The sequence below is a fragment of the Crinia signifera genome, chromosome 7 (assembly GCF_055691185.1).
Source record: "Crinia signifera chromosome 7, ASM5569118v1, whole genome shotgun sequence".
NCBI classification, from domain to species: Eukaryota; Metazoa; Chordata; class Amphibia; order Anura; family Myobatrachidae; genus Crinia; species Crinia signifera.
In genome coordinates, this window is record NC_139223.1 from 12,516,534 (window position 1) to 12,534,581 (window position 18,048).

General features: G+C 47.2%; 1 protein-coding gene across 1 annotated transcript in view; it reads left to right on the top strand.

The window, feature by feature from the left end:
* Positions 1–934: 934 nt before the first annotated feature.
* Positions 935–18,048, top strand: part of LOC146019777 (up-regulator of cell proliferation-like) — a 36,850-nt gene continuing 19,736 nt past the window's right edge. The window contains exon 1 of the mRNA XM_083152329.1: positions 935–993. The gene's annotated coding sequence lies outside the window, so the exon portion shown is untranslated. The remainder of the gene's footprint in view (positions 994–18,048) is intronic.

Genomic DNA, 18,048 nt, shown 5'->3' on the forward strand with positions numbered 1-18,048 from the left:
GGCTGTGGGCCGCTTGAAATGACAGCACGGGACACAATTGGCCCCCAGACCTGACTTTGGACATGCCTGGCTTAGTACATCTGGCCCAAGATAAGTAGAAATCAGGGCCTGATAATAACAATGAGAAGGAGGAGGAAATTATATGCAAACAAAAGCAAAATACGGGGGAATATTCTGCAGAAGAGATTTGGGTACTTATGTAATATCTGGACTCCCGTTTTTCTTATGAGACCGCGTCCCCTCGCGGGGCTCGCTGCGCTCACCACGCTTCGGGCACGGTGGCTCGCTGCGCTCGCCACACTATATAAAATCAACTCCATGCGTAGTTGGATAGTAGGGGTATGATAAATGGGGTGCATTTAACATGGGAGTCCAGATAATACATAAGTACCGAGATTTGGAATTTCCCCTAATGTCTATTCATAAGTCTCATGCAGGGAAACACGTGGGAGATAATAGATATATATCGCCATCTAGTGTTACAAGTGTAATATAGCGCATCAGCATAAAGACGCTGAGAAACATGTGGGGTGAGATGTACAAGGGTGTAAATTTTTTAGGTGTCTAAAAAAAATTGCACCAAATCGCACGTCACATTTGTGCTTTTTCCCTGAAATTCGCAAATGTACTATGTGAGATTTTTTTGGCAAAATCAGAATTCGCTTGCGATTTTTGGCAATTTTTTTAGCAACGGAATTGTTTTTTAGACAGGTCAAAACGTGTGAATTTTATTGCAATTCCAGAATCTTGCACCCCGCTGCAAGGTTGAAATTTCGCCTAAGGTGCGCTAGTGCCAATAGGTGTTAATTATGGCTGTGAGGCCAATAGTGCTGAGGATGACATCGAATAAGCCCGTTTGTAGATAGATCATAGGACGGAGGGTGCATCGGACTGCGCCCAGGAAGGTCAGGTCTCATCTTCTCTACTTCCTCCTAGATCCTCGTGTCCAGGTGCAGACGAGTACCAAGACCAGCGGTTTGTCACAGCCCGAAGGTGAGAGAAGCCCGGAGAGGAGACTTTCAGCAGTGCTTCTGGGGGCGGGGTCCAGTGCCTGACATCATCGAGCCCCACCCTTAGAAATGTCGCTGTTTGCGGATGAACGTGGAGGGGCTGGGAATAAAATGATGTGATTTGCATATTTTTAGCCCCGCCCCCTCTACGTACACCCGTGAATGACGGTAATTAGCCGGCTGGGTAGGAGGATGCTGGGGGAGAATGCGGTGGTCCAGGGGGATGCGGGAGGGTTGCCCACCCTTCCGGGAGGCTGGGGGGGGGCTACCCAAATTTTGGGAGCCTTGCGACCTTTCCGGGAGGGTAGGCAGGTATGTGTTACAGGTTGTGTGTTTAATAATATTGGTTTGAAGAAACACAACTTTCAACTGTGTCTTATATGTGAATAAGAGACATGTTAAAATTTCTGCCGACTGGAGGAGAAAGTCACTTTCTTGTACAACGAAAGAGTTAAATGATATAACGACATCGTACAATCTGCATCTTGTGCTGGGGATTTGTATAAACGTGCCGAGAAATGGCGCATATAGTTATGTTCTGCAAGCAGAGACAGCACTGTGCTGCATCAGCAGATAACAGACACTAAGGTGAGCAATGCAACAGCTATATACATATATATATATATATATATATATATATATATATATATATATATATATATATATATATATATATATATATATATATATATATATATATACATGGAGTCCTATAACTATGTGATCTCCATGCGGCTATACCTGCTGTGGGAAATGCTGATCGGCAGGATAACACCCAACGGCTGCAATTATTGGGCTGTGTCCAGAATTCTCTCTGATTGTCATCCAATGTGTGTGTGGCAGTCATCGCATAAGATTTTTTCTCCACTATTTATCAGAGTGAAGCTGACTGAAGTGTGAGCATGATATGAATATTGAAAAGTGTCAAATATACATTTATCTTTACATTTTGCTGGGGACCCTGCTCCTCCCACTATATAACTCAGTCTGTGGCTTTCTGCTGCCCCCATTCCCCTCCTCACATCATGTCACTGCCCCTGTCACATGCAGCCCTGTCCTCACTGACACATCCCTCATCTCCTGATACACTCTGTGCTGCTGGGGACCCTGCTCCTCCCACTATATAACTCTCAGTCTGTGGCTTCCTGCTGCACCCATTCCCCTCCTCACATCATGTCACTGCCCCTGTCACATGCAGCCCTGCCCTCACTGACACACCCCTCATATCCTGATATACTCTGTGCTGCTGGGGATCCTGCTCCTCCCACTATATAACTCTCAGTCTGTGGCTTCCTGCTGCCCCCATTCCCCTCCTCACATGTCACTGCTCCTGTCACATGCAGCCCGGTCCACACTGATACATCACTCATCTCCTGATATACTCTGTGCTGCTGGGGTCCCTGCTCCTCCCACTATATAACTCTTAGCCTGTGGCTTCCTGCTGCCTCCATTCCCCTCCTCACATCATGTCACTGCCCCTGTCACATGCAGCCCTGTCCTCACTGACACATCACTCATCTCCTGATATATTCTGTGCTGCTGGGTGACCTGCTCCTCCCACTATATAACTGTCAGTCTGTGGCTTCCTGCTGCCCCCATTCCCCCTCCTCACATTATGTTTCTGCCCCTGTCACTTGCAGCCCTGTCTTCACTGACTCATCTCCTGATATACTCTGTGCTGCTGCGGACCCTGCTCCTCCCACTATATAACTCTTAGCCTGTGGCTTCCTGCTGCCTCCATTCCTCTCCTCACATCATGTCACTGTCCCTGTCACATGCAGCCCTGTCCTCACTGACACATCACACATCTCCTGATATACTCTGTGCTGCTGGGGGATCCTGCTCCTCCCACTATATAACTCTCAGTCTGTGGCTTCCTGCTGCCCCCATTCCCCTCCTCACATGTCACTGCTCCTGTCACATGCAGCCCGGTCCACACTGATACATCACTCATCTCCTGATATACTCTGTGCTGCTGGGGTCCCTGCTCCTCCCACTATATAACTCTTAGCCTGTGGCTTTCTGCTGCCCCCATTCCCCCTCCTCACATTATGTTTCTGCCCCTGTCACTTGCAGCCCTGTCTTCACTGACTCATCTCCTGATATACTCTGTGCTGCTGCGGACCCTGCTCCTCCCACTATATAACTCTTAGCCTGTGGCTTCCTGCTGCCTCCATTCCTCTCCTCACATCATGTCACTGTCCCTGTCACATGCAGCCCTGTCCTCACTGACACATCACCCATCTCCTGATATACTCTGTGCTGCTGGGGACCCTGCTCCTCCCACTATATAACTATATGTGGCTTCCTGCTGCCCCCATTCCCCTCCTCACATCATGTCACTGCCCCTGTCACATACAGCCATGTCCTCACTGACACATCACTCATCTCCTGATATACTCTGTGCTGCTGGGTACCCTGCTCCTCCCACTATATAACTCTCAGTCTGTGGCTTCCTGCTGCCCCCATTCCCCTCCTCACATCATGTCACTGCCCCTGTCACATGCAGCCGTGTCCTCACTGTCACATCACCCATCTCCTGATATACTCTGTGCTACTGGGGACCCTGCTCCTCCCACTATATAACTCTCAGTCTGCTGCCTCCATTCCCCTCCTAGAAACACCTAGTAGGTGGCATTGAAAGTTTCCTGGGTTTCTCCCACTGTAATAAATGGTGGGAACGGCTACCAGGCAATAAAGCCCCTACAAAGTGTACAAAGTGTGAGACGCACAGAAATATCTGATAGGTGCATACCTCCCAACTTTTGAAGCGCTGGATGCGGGACGATGCTCCTGCGCGCCGCAGTCGCGCCGAAATTTTCGGGGGGGCGTGGCCTAATTTGGGGGCGTGGCCTATACTCGCGGCTCTTCCGCGAGGCCACGCCCCCATTTTGCCGCTATGGGGGCATGACCCAGAGGCTCTGTGAGCCTCTAGCCATGCCCCCAGCCCCCTGGCTGTGGGAATAGACGCTGTGCGCATGCGCACAGCGTTTATTCCCCGCTGCTTAGCAGCTGACAGGGGGGACTCCCAACAGCCCCCCCACACCGCGGGACACTGCCGCCCGCGGGTGGGACATCGGGACAGCCCCTGATAATCGGGACTGTCCCGATAAAATCGGGACTGTTGGGAGGTATGTAGGTGGCAGCTAAGCCGTATAATCTATATTGCACAAAGAGATACTAGAGAGCCTAATAGGTGGAGATAATAGAATAATACCTGGACTCTGCAATAGATATAAGACTCCATAGTACCCCATGTGGAAGTTACCAACCCGGACCTACTAATAAATAATCCAGGTTTATAAGGTACTCCATTACCGACACCAATCTGTGCTGAAAAAATCAGACATTTTCCAGGCTGACACCAGTATTTTAGCACACACCTTTCTCTCTTTCTTTTCACCATGATACACATCCTATGTACTGTATGTACGTCTATATGTGTAATTTTTAATTCTTGGTAATTTCACTGTTACCTCCCGGAAGAGATTATCTAAGGGAGTCTTAAAATATTAGACATTAAAAGTTATATTTTAATAATTTTCTGTGAGTTCCCGAGAACAGTCCCCTTCTCTTTTTCTGTGTATGCTATGATAATCCCTGTCTGTTGGAAACTGCACCCCCATAACAAATGCATCTTGGAGATAAAAAAACGTTTCAAAGATTATCAGTGTGCAGGTATATACCCGGCTCCCAAAAGGAGCTAACACCCTCTTGTGGTTGACCTAATGTAAGTCGACGTTCACAGTGTTGACCCAGCGGCCGTATCCCCACACAGTTTGGGAACCTTGTAACTCTCATATCCTGTCTGCTCACCGATAGTGAATAGAAATGTTTATAGTGCAGAGGTCAACAATCAATTGGTCGACACTAAAAAGTAATTCAACAACTATAAAAAGTTGACACACTAAAAGGTTGACACGGAAAAAAGATCGACACATGCAAAGGTCAACATGGTGTTTTTACGGCTTTCGATGTCTGTAATATCTGGCGTTCTCTCCCTTACGTTCCTGTGTGTCGGTTTTACAATGTAAAAGTTTAATAATAACAATTTTACAGGTAAAACTTATATAATAACCTTTATATCATAACCTTTATATCATATCCTTTATATCATAACCTTTATATCATAACCTTTTATATTGTAACCTTTATATCATATCCTTTATATCATAACCTTTTTATCATAACCTTTATATCGGTATAATAAAAAAGAAGCCAAAAATAAATGTCTGTTTTGACTGTGTAACTTGTTCCTGGCTACATTGTAATTCTATGACCTGCAGCCTCGTGTGTTCTAGACTGTACTCAATGAACTTCCTCTATGTCTGATATTATCCTTATATTTCACAGTATGGTCTACATCAGCGGTTCTCAAACTGTGGGTGCTGACCCCAAAGTGGATCCCGACCTTCTCAGCACGGGGTCTTGACTCCATGTTGCTGACCGTCAGGCTGATGACTTTTCTAATCTCACTTAAGGCCCATACACACTGGGCGACTTTGAGCTGAAAGCTGCTCAAAAAGCCGCCCAGTGATGCTCATCTCCTGGTAATACAGGCAGATGAGCGGCTTTTGAGGGTGGCACCATGCAAAGCCGTCCTCTCCCCTCTGTCAGCGCTGGGCAGGGGGAAAGCCGCTCAGTGTGTATGCAGTGTGTATGCACTGAGCGGCTTTCCCCCAGCGGTGAACGCTATTATCACTGTCGCCCAGTGTGTAGGGACCTTAAGTGATTCAAGGAGTATGAAACATCTGTTGAAATGTCTGTTATTTTAGACTCCTCCCAGCCAGTGGCGTAAGTTTGTTCCAGATGCCCGGAGGCAAGATATATATTGGTGCCCCCCCACCACACACACACACAACCCAATAAAACCTTATATAAAATATATATTTCTCAAAACTCAGCAACAGAAGCAATATTGCTGGCTATTAAACAAATGATTTATACTTTCATGGGGAAGAGAGGTGCCCCCTTGGGAGCAGGAGCCCGGCGGCAGATGACTCTATTGCCTCCCAGAGTTCTGCCTCTGCTCCCAGCACTCTGTACCTCCACAATGCTGCCATGTATGTGCTGTCTGCTGACTACACATGTGATGTGATGGGTTATGGTATATTAGACTCCTCCCATCACTCTGTGCCTCCACAATGCTGCCATGTATGTGCTGTCTGCTGACTACATGTGTGATGTGATGGGTTATGGTATATCAGACTCCTCCCATCAATCTGTGCCCCTACAATGCTGCCATGTATGTGCTGTCTGCTGACTACACGTGTGATGTGATGGGTTATGGTATATCAGACTCCTCCCATCACTCTGTGCCTCCACAATGCTGCCATGTATGTGCTGTCTGCTGACTACATGTGTGATGTGATGGGTTATGGTATATCAGACTCCTCCCATCACTCTGTGCCATCACAATGCTGCCATGTATGTGCTGTCTGCTGACTACACGTGTGATGTGATGGGTTATGGAATATTAGACTCCTCCCATCACTTTGTGCCTCCACAATGCTGCCATGTATGTGCTGTCTGCTGACTACACGTGTGATGTGATGGGTTATGGTATATCAGACTCCTCCCATCATTCTGTACCTCCACAATGCTGCCATGTATGTGCTGTCTGCTGACTACACATGTGATATGATAGGTTATGGTATATTAGACTCCTCCCATCACTCTGTGCCTCCACAATGCTGCCATGTATGTGCTGTCTGCTGACTACACGTGTGATGTGATGGGTTATGGTATATCAGATTCCTCCCATCACTCTGTGCCTCCACAATGCTGCCATGTATGTGCTGTCTGCTGACTACATGTGTGATGTGATGGGTTATGGTATATCAGACTCCTCCCATCACTCTGTGCCATCACAATGCTGCCATGTATGTGCTGTCTGCTGACTACACGTGTGATGTGATGGGTTATGGAATATTAGACTCCTCCCATCACTTTGTGCCTCCACAATGCTGCCATGTATGTGCTGTCTGCTGACTACATGTGTGATGTGATGGGTTATGGTATATCAGACTCCTCCCATCACTCTGTGCCATCACAATGCTGCCATGTATGTGCTGTCTGCTGACTACACATGTGATGTGATGGGTTATGGTATATCAGACTCCTCCCATCACTCTGTACCTCCACATTGCTGCAATGTATGTGCTGTCTGCTGACTACACATGGGATGTGATGGGTTATGGTGTATCAGACTCCTCCCATCACTCTGTACCTCCACAATGCTGCCATGTATGTGCTGTCTGCTGACTACACGTGTGATGTGATGGGTTATGGTATAATGGACTCCTCCCATCACTCTGTGCCTCCACACTGCTGCCGTGTATGTGCCGTCTGCTGACTACACATGTGATGTGATGGGTTATGGTATATCAGACTCCTCCCATCACTCTGTGCCCCCACAATGCTGCCATGTATGTGCTGCCTGCTGACTACACATGTGATGTGATGGGTTATGGTATATCAGATTCCTCCCATCACTCTGTGCCTCCACAATGCTGCCATGTATGTGCTGTCTGCTGACTACACATGTGATGTGATGGGTTATGGTATATCAGACTCCTCCCATCACTCTGTGCCTCCACAATGCTGCCATGTGTGTGCTGTCTGCTGACTACACGTGTGATGTGAGGGGTTATGGTATATCAGACTCCTCCCATCACTCTGTGCCTCCACAATGCTGCCATGTATGTGCTGCCTGCTGACTACACGTGTGATGTGATGGGTTATGGTATATCAGACTCCTCCCATCACTCTGTGCCTCCACAATGCTGCCATGTATGTGCTGTCTGCTGACTACACGTGTGATGTGATCTGTTATGGTATATCAGACTCCTCCCATCACTCTGTGCCTCCACAATGCTGCCATGTATGTGCTGTCTGCTGACTACACATGTGATGTGATGGGTTATGGTATATTAGACTCCTCCCATTACTCTGTGCCTCCACAATGCTGCCATGTATGTGCTGTCTGCTGACTACACGTGTGATGTGATGGGTTATGGTATATCAGACTCCTCCCATCACTCTGTGCCCCCACAATGCTGCCATGTATGTACTGTCTGCTGACTACACGTGTGATGTGATGGGTTATGGTATATCAGATTCCTCCCATCACTCTATTCCTCCACAATGCTGCCATGTGTGAGCTGTCTGCTGACTACACGTGTGATGTGAGGGGTTATGGTATATCAGACTCCTCCCATCACTCTGTGCCTCCACAATGCTGCCATGTCTGTGCTGTCTGCTGACTACACATGTGATGTGATGGGTTATGGTATATTAGACTCCTCCCATCACTCTGTGCCTCCACAATGCTGCCATGTATGTGCTGTCTGCTGACTACACGTGTGATGTGATGGGTTATGGTATATTAGACTCCTCCCATCACTCTGTACCTCCACAATGCTGCCGTGTATGTGCTGTCTGCTGACTACATGTGTGATGTGATGGGTTATGGTATATCAGACTCCTCCCATCACTCTGTGCCTCCACAATGCTGCCGTGTATGTGCTGTCTGCTGACTACACATGTGATGTGATGGGTTATGGTATATCAGACTCCTCCCATCACTCTGTGCCTCCACAATGCTGCCATGTCTGTGCTGTCTGCTGACTACACGTGTGATGTGATGGGTTATGGTATATTAGACTCCTCCCATCACTCTGTGCCTCCACAATGCTGCCATGTATGTGCTGTCTGCTGACTACACATGTGATGTGATGGGTTATGGTATATCAGACTCCTCCCATCACTCTGTGCCATCACAATGCTGCCATGTATGTGCTGTCTGCTGACTACACGTGTGATGTGATGGGTTATGGTATATCAGACTCCTCCCATCACTCTGTGCCATCACAATGCTGCCATGTATGTGCTGTCTGCTGACTACACGTGTGATGGGATGGGTTATGGTATATCAGATTCCTCCCATCACTCTATTCCTCCACAATGCTGCCATGTGTGTGCTGTCTGCTGACTACACGTGTGATGTGAGGGGTTATGGTATATCAGACTCCTCCCATCACTCTGTGGCTCCACAATGCTGCCATGTCTGTGCTGTCTGCTGACTACACGTGATTTGATGGGTTATGGTATATTAGACTCCTCCCATCACTCTGTGCCCCCACAATGCTGCCATGTATGTGCTGTCTGCTGACTACACGTGTGATGTGATGGGTTATGGTATATCAGACTCCTCCCATCACTCTGTGCCCCCACAATGCTGCCATGTATGTGCTGTCTGCTGACTACACGTGTGATGTGATGGGTTATGGTATAACAGACTCCTCCCATCACTCTGTGCCTCCACAATGCTGCCATGTATGTGCTGTCTGCTGACTACACGTGTGATGTGATGGGTTATGGTATATCAGATTCCTCCCATCACTCTATTCCTCCACAATGCTGCCATGTATGTGCTGTCTGCTGACTACACGTGTGATGTGATGGGTTATGGTATATCAGACTCCTCCCATCACTCTGTGCCTCCACAATGCTGCCGTGTATGTGCTGTCTGCTGACTACACGTGTGATGTGAGGGGTTATGGTATATTAGTCTCCTCCCATCACTCTATTCCTCCACAATGCTGCCATGTATGTACTGTCTGCTGACTACACGTGTGATGTGATGGGTTATGGTATATCAGATTCCTCCCATCACTCTATTCCTCCACAATGCTGCCATGTATGTGCTGTCTGCTGACTACACGTGTGATGTGATGGGTTATGGTATATCAGACTCCTCCCATCACTCTGTGCCCCCACAATGCTGCCATGTATGTGCTGTCTGCTGACTACACGTGTCATGTGATGGGTTATGGTATATCAGACTCCTCCCATCACTCTGTGCCTCCACAATGCTGCCATGTCTGTGCTGTCTGCTGACTACACGTGGGATGTGATGGGTTATGGTATATCAGACTCCTCCCATCACTCTGTGCCCCCACAATGCTGCCATGTATGTGCTGTCTGCTGACTACACGTGTGATGTGATGGGTTATGGTATATCAGACTCCTCCCATCACTCTGTGCCTCCACAATGCTGCCATGTCTGTGCTGTCTGCTGACTACACGTGTGATGTGATGGGTTATGGTATATCAGACTCCTCTCATCACTCTGTGCCCCCACAATGCTGCCGTGTATGTGCTGTCTGCTGACTACACGTGTGATGTGATGGGTTATGGTATATCAGACTCCTCCCATCACTCTGTGCCTCCACAATGCTGCCATGTATGTGCTATCTGCTGACTACACGTGTGATGTGATGGGTTATGGTATATCAGACTCCTCTCATCACTCTGTACCTCCACACTGCTGCCGTGTATGTGCTGTCTGCTGACTACACGTGTGATGTGATGGGTTATGGTATATCAGACTCCTCTCATCACTCTGTACCTCCACACTGCTGCCATGTATGTGCTGTCTGCTGACTACACGTGGGATGTGATGGGTTATGGTATATCAGACTCCTCCCATCACTCTGTGCCTCCACAATGCTGCCATGTCTGTGCTGTCTGCTGACTACACGTGTCGTGTGATGTTATGGGTTACGGTATATCAGACTCCTCCCATCACTCTGTGCCTCCACAATGCTGCCATGTATGTGCTGACTGCTGACTACACGTGTGGTGTGATGGGTTATGGTATATCAGACTCCTCCCATCACTCTGTGCCTCCACAATGCTGCCATGTCTGTGCTGTCTGCTGACTACACATGTGATGTGATGGGTTATGGAATATAAGACTCCTCTCATCACTCTGTGCTCCCACAATGCTGCCATGTATGTGCTGGCTGCTGACTACACATGTACTAACATTTATATCTGATGTACCTCAATCCAGCCTAACTAATGTCCTCATGAAGATCATTGGTGAAATTACAGGCTTGAATCCTAGAAGCAAAATATTGTTGGATTAAGGCCAAAGACCCCGATGTCTACCATTGGATAGATGTTGTGATGTCATTGGCAGATTCTATTATTAGCTCGTGAGCATTGACATCTACAGTGACAAAATGGTACATGTCCACTCACAGATAACGTAGCAAACTTGGTCTGAAACACTGATGAGGCTTCCTGTTTACCCGACAAGTCACCCAAAATGACAAGGTTGCTTCATTGCACACTACATCGGATCAATATTTTCTTCATTATATCAGGAATTCAACTTCTATTCATCCCGGGATGGACTGCCATAATCACCAAGTCATGGCCCCCAGATTGATGCCTGGTCCTGGTGCATCTGAGGATACTTGCTAAAGTGACCGCCATGACTGGGATCATCACATTATCTGCTACAATCATGTTTTATTAATGTTCTAGATTTGTTTTCATTGTTTTCCCACTTGTGACCATATTAACCCCTTGAGTGGTGGGTTTTGCTGGGGCGGGACAAACCTACCAGGGCAGGTTTGTCCTCCCCCAGCAAAACCCACCACAGGCATTTGGAAGCCCCCCTCCCTCACCTGAGCTCCGGTGTTAGTACGCCGGAGCTTCCTTGTTGCCTCTCTCCCCCCTGCCTAAGCCGCGGCGCCTGTCACATTGAGCAGTGACGTCGGCAGCAGGCTGGGGGATGATCGCGGCGGCTTGGAAGGACTCGGGTGCCTGAGCGCTCCCCAGTCCCCCCGAGTCGTGCCGACCATACTGGAGCCTGCCGCCGACGTCACTGTATAATGAATGACGGGCGGCTAATTGGCGGGCTGGTCAGTGGAGCTCTGGCGAGCCGATCGCCGGAGCAAAGGTAATGGGGGGGATGGGGGAGGGACAAGTTTGTGGTGGTGGTGGGGGGGTGGTCACTAGAGGTGGTGCACACCTGGACATCACTGGCACTCACCTATTGTCTATTAGTGGTATGCCCGGAGATTTTCCGGGACAGCCCGCTGCCGCAGCGCAGCTGAGCCCGGAAAATCTCCAGGCATACCACGCAAGGGGTTAATGTCCCTTTGTGAGTTTGACGGTTAATAGGCTGATCTCTATTGTTCGTTAGGTCATAGGTCGACACGGTCAAAAGGTTGATACATACAATAGGTGGACATGGGAAAGGTCAACATGAAAAAGGTTAACGTGAATTTCTCACAGTTTTTTCTAAAACAGGTGTTTTTTCATCATTTACCATCCAAGTGGACAGCGAGGGAGACTATAATAGTGCGCTGAGCGCAGCGAGGCAGTGCCCGAAGAATGGCAAATGTGTCGACCAGTGGTCGACCTAATTAATGTCAACATTTTTTTAGTCGACCCTATGACCATACCCCTTTTCATTGTGTATTCTTATTTGTGCATTATGTATAGAGATGTTCAGGTTCTGATTTACTCTGATTTCAAAGTAGGATCTTATTGGCTATCTCAAATCACATGACAGTTGTTGATAGCCAATAAGATCCTGCATTGAAATCAGAGTAAATCAGAAACTGCACATCTCTAATTATGTATACCTTATAAGTATTGTGCTTCCCTCTCCTATGCCATCACTGCCCTCTGCCCTCTTCACAGGTGACTTTTAGATTTTGTTTTAACATAACGTACAGTAAAACAAAATTTAAAAAAATTGGGAAAAGTTGTTTAATGTAGGTTTTGTACAATTTTGCTATTAATATATAACATGGGATTTAAATGTTTGCAGTGGTGTAACTACAATTATTGCGGAAATTTCAGCAGTGTCCACCTGCCCCCCCAGTTCACCCCCCCCCCACCAGTACAGTTAACCCCCCCAAAAGCCGCTTCAGTAATTTCTTGCACCTTGTCTGTGGTCCCGGCCCCAGCTTCTAATGGCCGCCCCCATACAGCAGACAGTTTTTGAGACATACTCAAAAACTGTCTGCTGTATGGGGGCGGACATTTTGTGATGGTCCATTTAGATTAGAACAAAGCACTGCAGAACCCAGGAGGGGACAGGGGAACCAGACAAGTTGCGGGAACCTGCTACAGAAGCGGCAGATGAGGTCCCAGCAGGCGGCAGGGGCAGCAGCATTACAATAGCCCCGCAGACCCCCGGATCCCACACCTACACAGTGCCTCCCCGCCACCGCGAGGTCTGCGGGGCTATTGTTACGCCAATGTATGTTTGTTACGCTTGGCACCTGTAATATTTGTTTTATTATAAATTTTTGATGGACATTGTTTGCATCTGGCAAGTTTTCTAACATGCAGAGGTCTCACTTTTACTGTAACTGCCCCTTTTCCACTAGCATAAATAGCCCGGGATTTTGCATTGGGCCCCATCGACCTGGGTTTTTTGATAGTGGAAACGCATCCTTGGTAAAAAATCCCAGGTTGACTGACCCCGGCAATCCAACCCAGGTAATTACATGAGTTGGACCAGAGGTGCTTCCTGGTCCAGGGGCATTGGAAACGGGTTGACGGGACCCGTGTCCCATTCACTGCAATGCAATAGCTGGTGCTGGGAGATGTAATCTTCTCCCAGCGCCAGCACAGGACCTGCCCCCGGTGACATCACCCGCCAAACATAATGCTCTTCAGCTTTAATAACAGATACTGGTCCCAATTCAGATGCGGTTGAGATCAGGACTGGAATAAGACTTGGGAGTGTGCCCGGGCACTTAAATCAGGGAAACCCTGGTGGATGGTGGTAGTGGTGGGGTATATATATATATATATATATATATATATATATATATATATATATATATATATATATACTTTTGTAGATCCGGCACTCCTGCTTCCTGATGCAAGTGGCCTGAGTGCCTTTGCTCGATTTGAATAGAAGTTTGTGGTGTGTCCTCCGCAGAGTAATGCACCGCACGGCACTCCAGTAAGTGAAAAAGCTAATTTATTGTGCAACAGTTTCGGAGCCTACCGCTCCTTCGTCAGGCTTACAGCAGAATCAAAGATAAAATGGCAAGGTGCCTACCTTATATTGTGAATGTATGAAAGACCTCCCCTTCTGCGGCTCAGATCCTGCTTGGTGCTGGGACGGATGAGGCCGGAAACCGCGCTGTGCACGGAGCCTCACTTCCGGTTTCCCAGACTGCTCCCTGCTGCGTGTGCTATTCACGTTCCCCGTTGCCATGCAAACAGGGACGCGCTGTAACCACGTTGCCTGGGTTACCAGTACACAGGATCATACGGCCAGGGGCTGGAAGTAAAACAGTGTTAAATGGTGCTGCGTGTTAACAAAAAAGTGTGATAACATACATACAATATTAAAAACACAGCCAGCAGTATTTCTTATGACAAGCATATATCTAGACAGTATAAAAAAGCTGCTCGAGAAAAAAAAGTTCCTTTAACTGCGGTATGTCCATGTGATGGTCATGTCGGCACTTTCACGTGTCGACCATCAAGCACTTGTTGCTCAAAAAATGTAAAAAGATGAAAAAATAGAAGAAATAGCATGTAGTTATTTTTAACAGGAAACAAGAGTACTATGTCCGAAGATATTAATTATGTGAGGGTGTTCCACATAATTCGTTCATTTAGTCCATGGGGTGATGTTGTATTAAGGCGGAAGATCCACCTTGCCTCTAATCTTAAGAGGGCTTTTTGTCTGTCACCTCTCCGTGGCATCGGGGGGACATGATCAATGATCTGATATTTTAAGGCTGACAAGGGGTGTCCCATTTATTTGAAGTGGACAGCCACAGGTTGTTCCATAGGCTTGTTCTCCAGGGCGGCCCGGATGGCCGACCTGTGCTGGGCCATCCTTTCCTTGAATTCTCTTGTCGACATTCCCACATAGTGGAGTCCACATGGACAAATAATGATATATACTATATATCTTGTACTACACGTTAACACGTGTCTGATCGGATATGTAGTATCATTGTGTGGATGTTTAAAGGAGGTACCTTGGATTAAATATGCACAAGTTGTGCATTTAATGCACCGGTAGCAACCCTTAGCTTTGGTTCTATTTGTGGTTACTTGACCTTCATCGAAGCCGGTGATATCTGTGTGCACTAGGATATCCCGTAGGTTGCGTCCTCTCCTATAGCATGTCATGGGACGAATGCCAGTGAAACAAGGTAGACTCTTGTCCGTTGCTACGATAGGCCAAAGTGCCCTGCTAGCAATTGGGATGACACTACTGTTAATGTCATATGTGGTTGTCCAAGGGAACACTTCTCTTGTTGTTTTCTCCACTTTAGGTTTCAGCAGACTGTCTCTTCTGATTTTCATTACTTTTTGTTTAGTTGCTGTAAGCTCTTTGAGCTGATATCCTCTCTGATGGAATTTTTCTAATACTGTGTCAAGAGCTTCGGACAGTTTGCTGGGATCACTGCATATTCTTGCTGCTCTCAGCATCTGGGAGTATGCTAATCCTTTTTTAAGTGGGGGCGGGTGGTGACTGCTTGCTAAAAGCAGAGTGTTGCGGTCAGTGTTCTTATAATAAATCATGGTGTTAATGATGCCCGCTTTTAATGATACTGCCACATCCAGAAAATTGATTTCCTCTCTATGCCACGTATATGTCAATTTGATGGGTCCTGGTAGATTGTTGATTCCTGTTAGTAGGATATCTAGTTCTTCAGATGTTCCACGCCATACCATGAATAGGTCATCTATAAATCGACACAATAGTATTATATTGGATGTCGACATCGGGTTGTTGAAGAAAAGTTGTTCCTGTTGTACCATATATGTGTTGGCGTATGATGGTGCCACCGCCGATCCCATGGCACAGCCCTCTAATTGGAGGAATATTTGTCCATCGAATCTAAAGAAGTTCTTGGTGAGTACCAGCTCCAATAGACGAAGGAATAAAACTTTGTTGAACTTAAATTCTTCTCCGAGGGACTCTAAAAAGAGTTGCATGGCCATTAGGCCTTGGTCATGGGGAATTGAAGTATATAATGATGTAACGTCCATGGTACACATAATGGCAGTTGGGGGTAATATCGGCAAATTCTTCAAACGATTTAGAAAATCAGTTGTGTCCTTTAGATGAGTCTCATGCTGTATTACAAACGGTTGTATCAGTTGGTCTAATAGCTGAGAGATGGGCTGGAACAGACTACCCCGGGCCGAGATTATTGGACGGCCAGGTGGCAGAGTGGCATGTTTATGAATCTTTGGGACGCTGTACAAAATCGGCATAATCGGATGTGTGACAGTCAAAGCTTCCATTAGTTTTTTATCAATGATGTTGTTCTTAACTGCCTCATTAAGTACGGACATGAGTTCTTTCTTGTATACGTCTGTGGGGTCTCTTTGCAATTTTTTGTATACTTTTGTGTCCGCCAGCTGGCGGTTGAGTTCAGCCTTATAGGCACTGAGATCCTGTATAACAATTGCCCCGCCTTTATCAGCGGGGCGTATGGTTATGCTTTTATCTTCCTGTAGGGTCTTTAGAGCTTTTATTTCTTTCTGATTCAAATTCGGATGGAATGGGGACTCTGTTGCTATAAATCGATCCATGGAGGCATTCATGAGTCTTGAATAGGTTTTGATAGATGGGTTCTGAGAGATGGGGTCGAATGTGGAATGGCTATGAGTTTTTTTGAAAGTGGCTATAGGTGAAGTGTCCTGTTGAGGGATAGTATTCTGAAAATGTTCTCTTAGCCGTAATTTACGGCTCATTCTGTGCATATCCATTTGCCAAGAGAAGGGGTCGTGTCGGTTAGTGGGCACAAAAGAGAGCCCTTTGTCCAATAGCTTTTCCTCTTCTGTAGTCAATGTTCGACTGGACAAATTGAAAACGGCTTTAATTAGCGGCCTCTTGCTTTTGAAGAGCCTTTCGGCTTGGCCGCCGCGGTTTCCGGCCTCATCCGTCCCAGCACCAAGCAGGATCTGAGCCGCAGAAGGGGAGGTCTTTCATACATTCACAATATAAGGTAGGCACCTTGCCATTTTATCTTTGATTCTGCTGTAAGCCTGACGAAGGAGCGGTAGGCTCCGAAACTGTTGCACAATAAATTTGCTTTTTCACTTACTGGAGTGCCGTGCGGTGCATTACTCTGCGGAGGACACACCACAAACTTCTATTCAAATCGAGCAAAGGCACCCAGGCCACTTGCATCAGGAAGCAGGAGTGCCGGATCTACAAAAGTATACAGTGGTTGTCTTGTTTTCAAGAGGACTAAGGATCAAGGCACCCAGCCCGATTTCAGCAAGGAATCCTACCCGCAACCAGCAGCAGCGCATCATCAATTGCCCATTTACACCAATGGAGCCGTCCAATTCGCAGCCTGGAACAAGCGGTATCACCATCACACCAGTGGGTGAAACCCTCAGCCTTTCAGCTGATGAGGCAGCCCGTATTCTATTCGGTGAGGAACCGCAATCAGCGGTGGAAGTGGAAGATTTATACCACACATTGGTAAAGTTAAAGCGCCGGGAGATTGACTATCACCTCCACGGCCAGACACTGTCGGATTATTTCCGCAAAAAATTCATTCCAAGAGGCTTCAGAGTCCGCAATGTCCCCACCATAGGCAGGTCAAGTCCAGAGTTTTGCAGGCGTTGGGTGGCCGTGCTCAACAAGTGCAGCCTGGACTTGATGCTGCTTGTGGTGGAGGAGGCGGGCAAAGAGGTTAAGAAAACCAAAGAAAAAATTGAAAACATACAGATTGAACATCGAGAGATCCTGTCATCCAGTGAATTTGAAATATGGTCCAATAAGATCAAGCAACAATGCGAGACCTACCGCAAGGAGCTGGTGAGGTTTAAGAAAACCAAACTCGCAGTAGTGGAAAATGACTATGAGTCAAATCAGGTATACCGCTGGCTTACTGGGAATGAGCCCCAACCCAGGAACACCAGATCATTTAATCGAAGAAGTTGGCGTACTAGGAAGTCAGAACAGCCGAGGGGTACTAATACATCTCAATCTGATAGTGATTTTCTACCCAATGAATCTGATGAAAGTGCATCCAGTAAACGTCCCCCTTTAGGGGTAACCACCAGGAGAGGTCGCGGCATAAAAGAACCCGCCGCGGCGGCCAAGCCGAAAGGCTCTTCAAAAGCAAGAGGCCGCTAATTAAAGCCGTTTTCAATTTGTCCAGTCGAACATTGACTACAGAAGAGGAAAAGCTATTGGACAAAGGGCTCTCTTTTGTGCCCA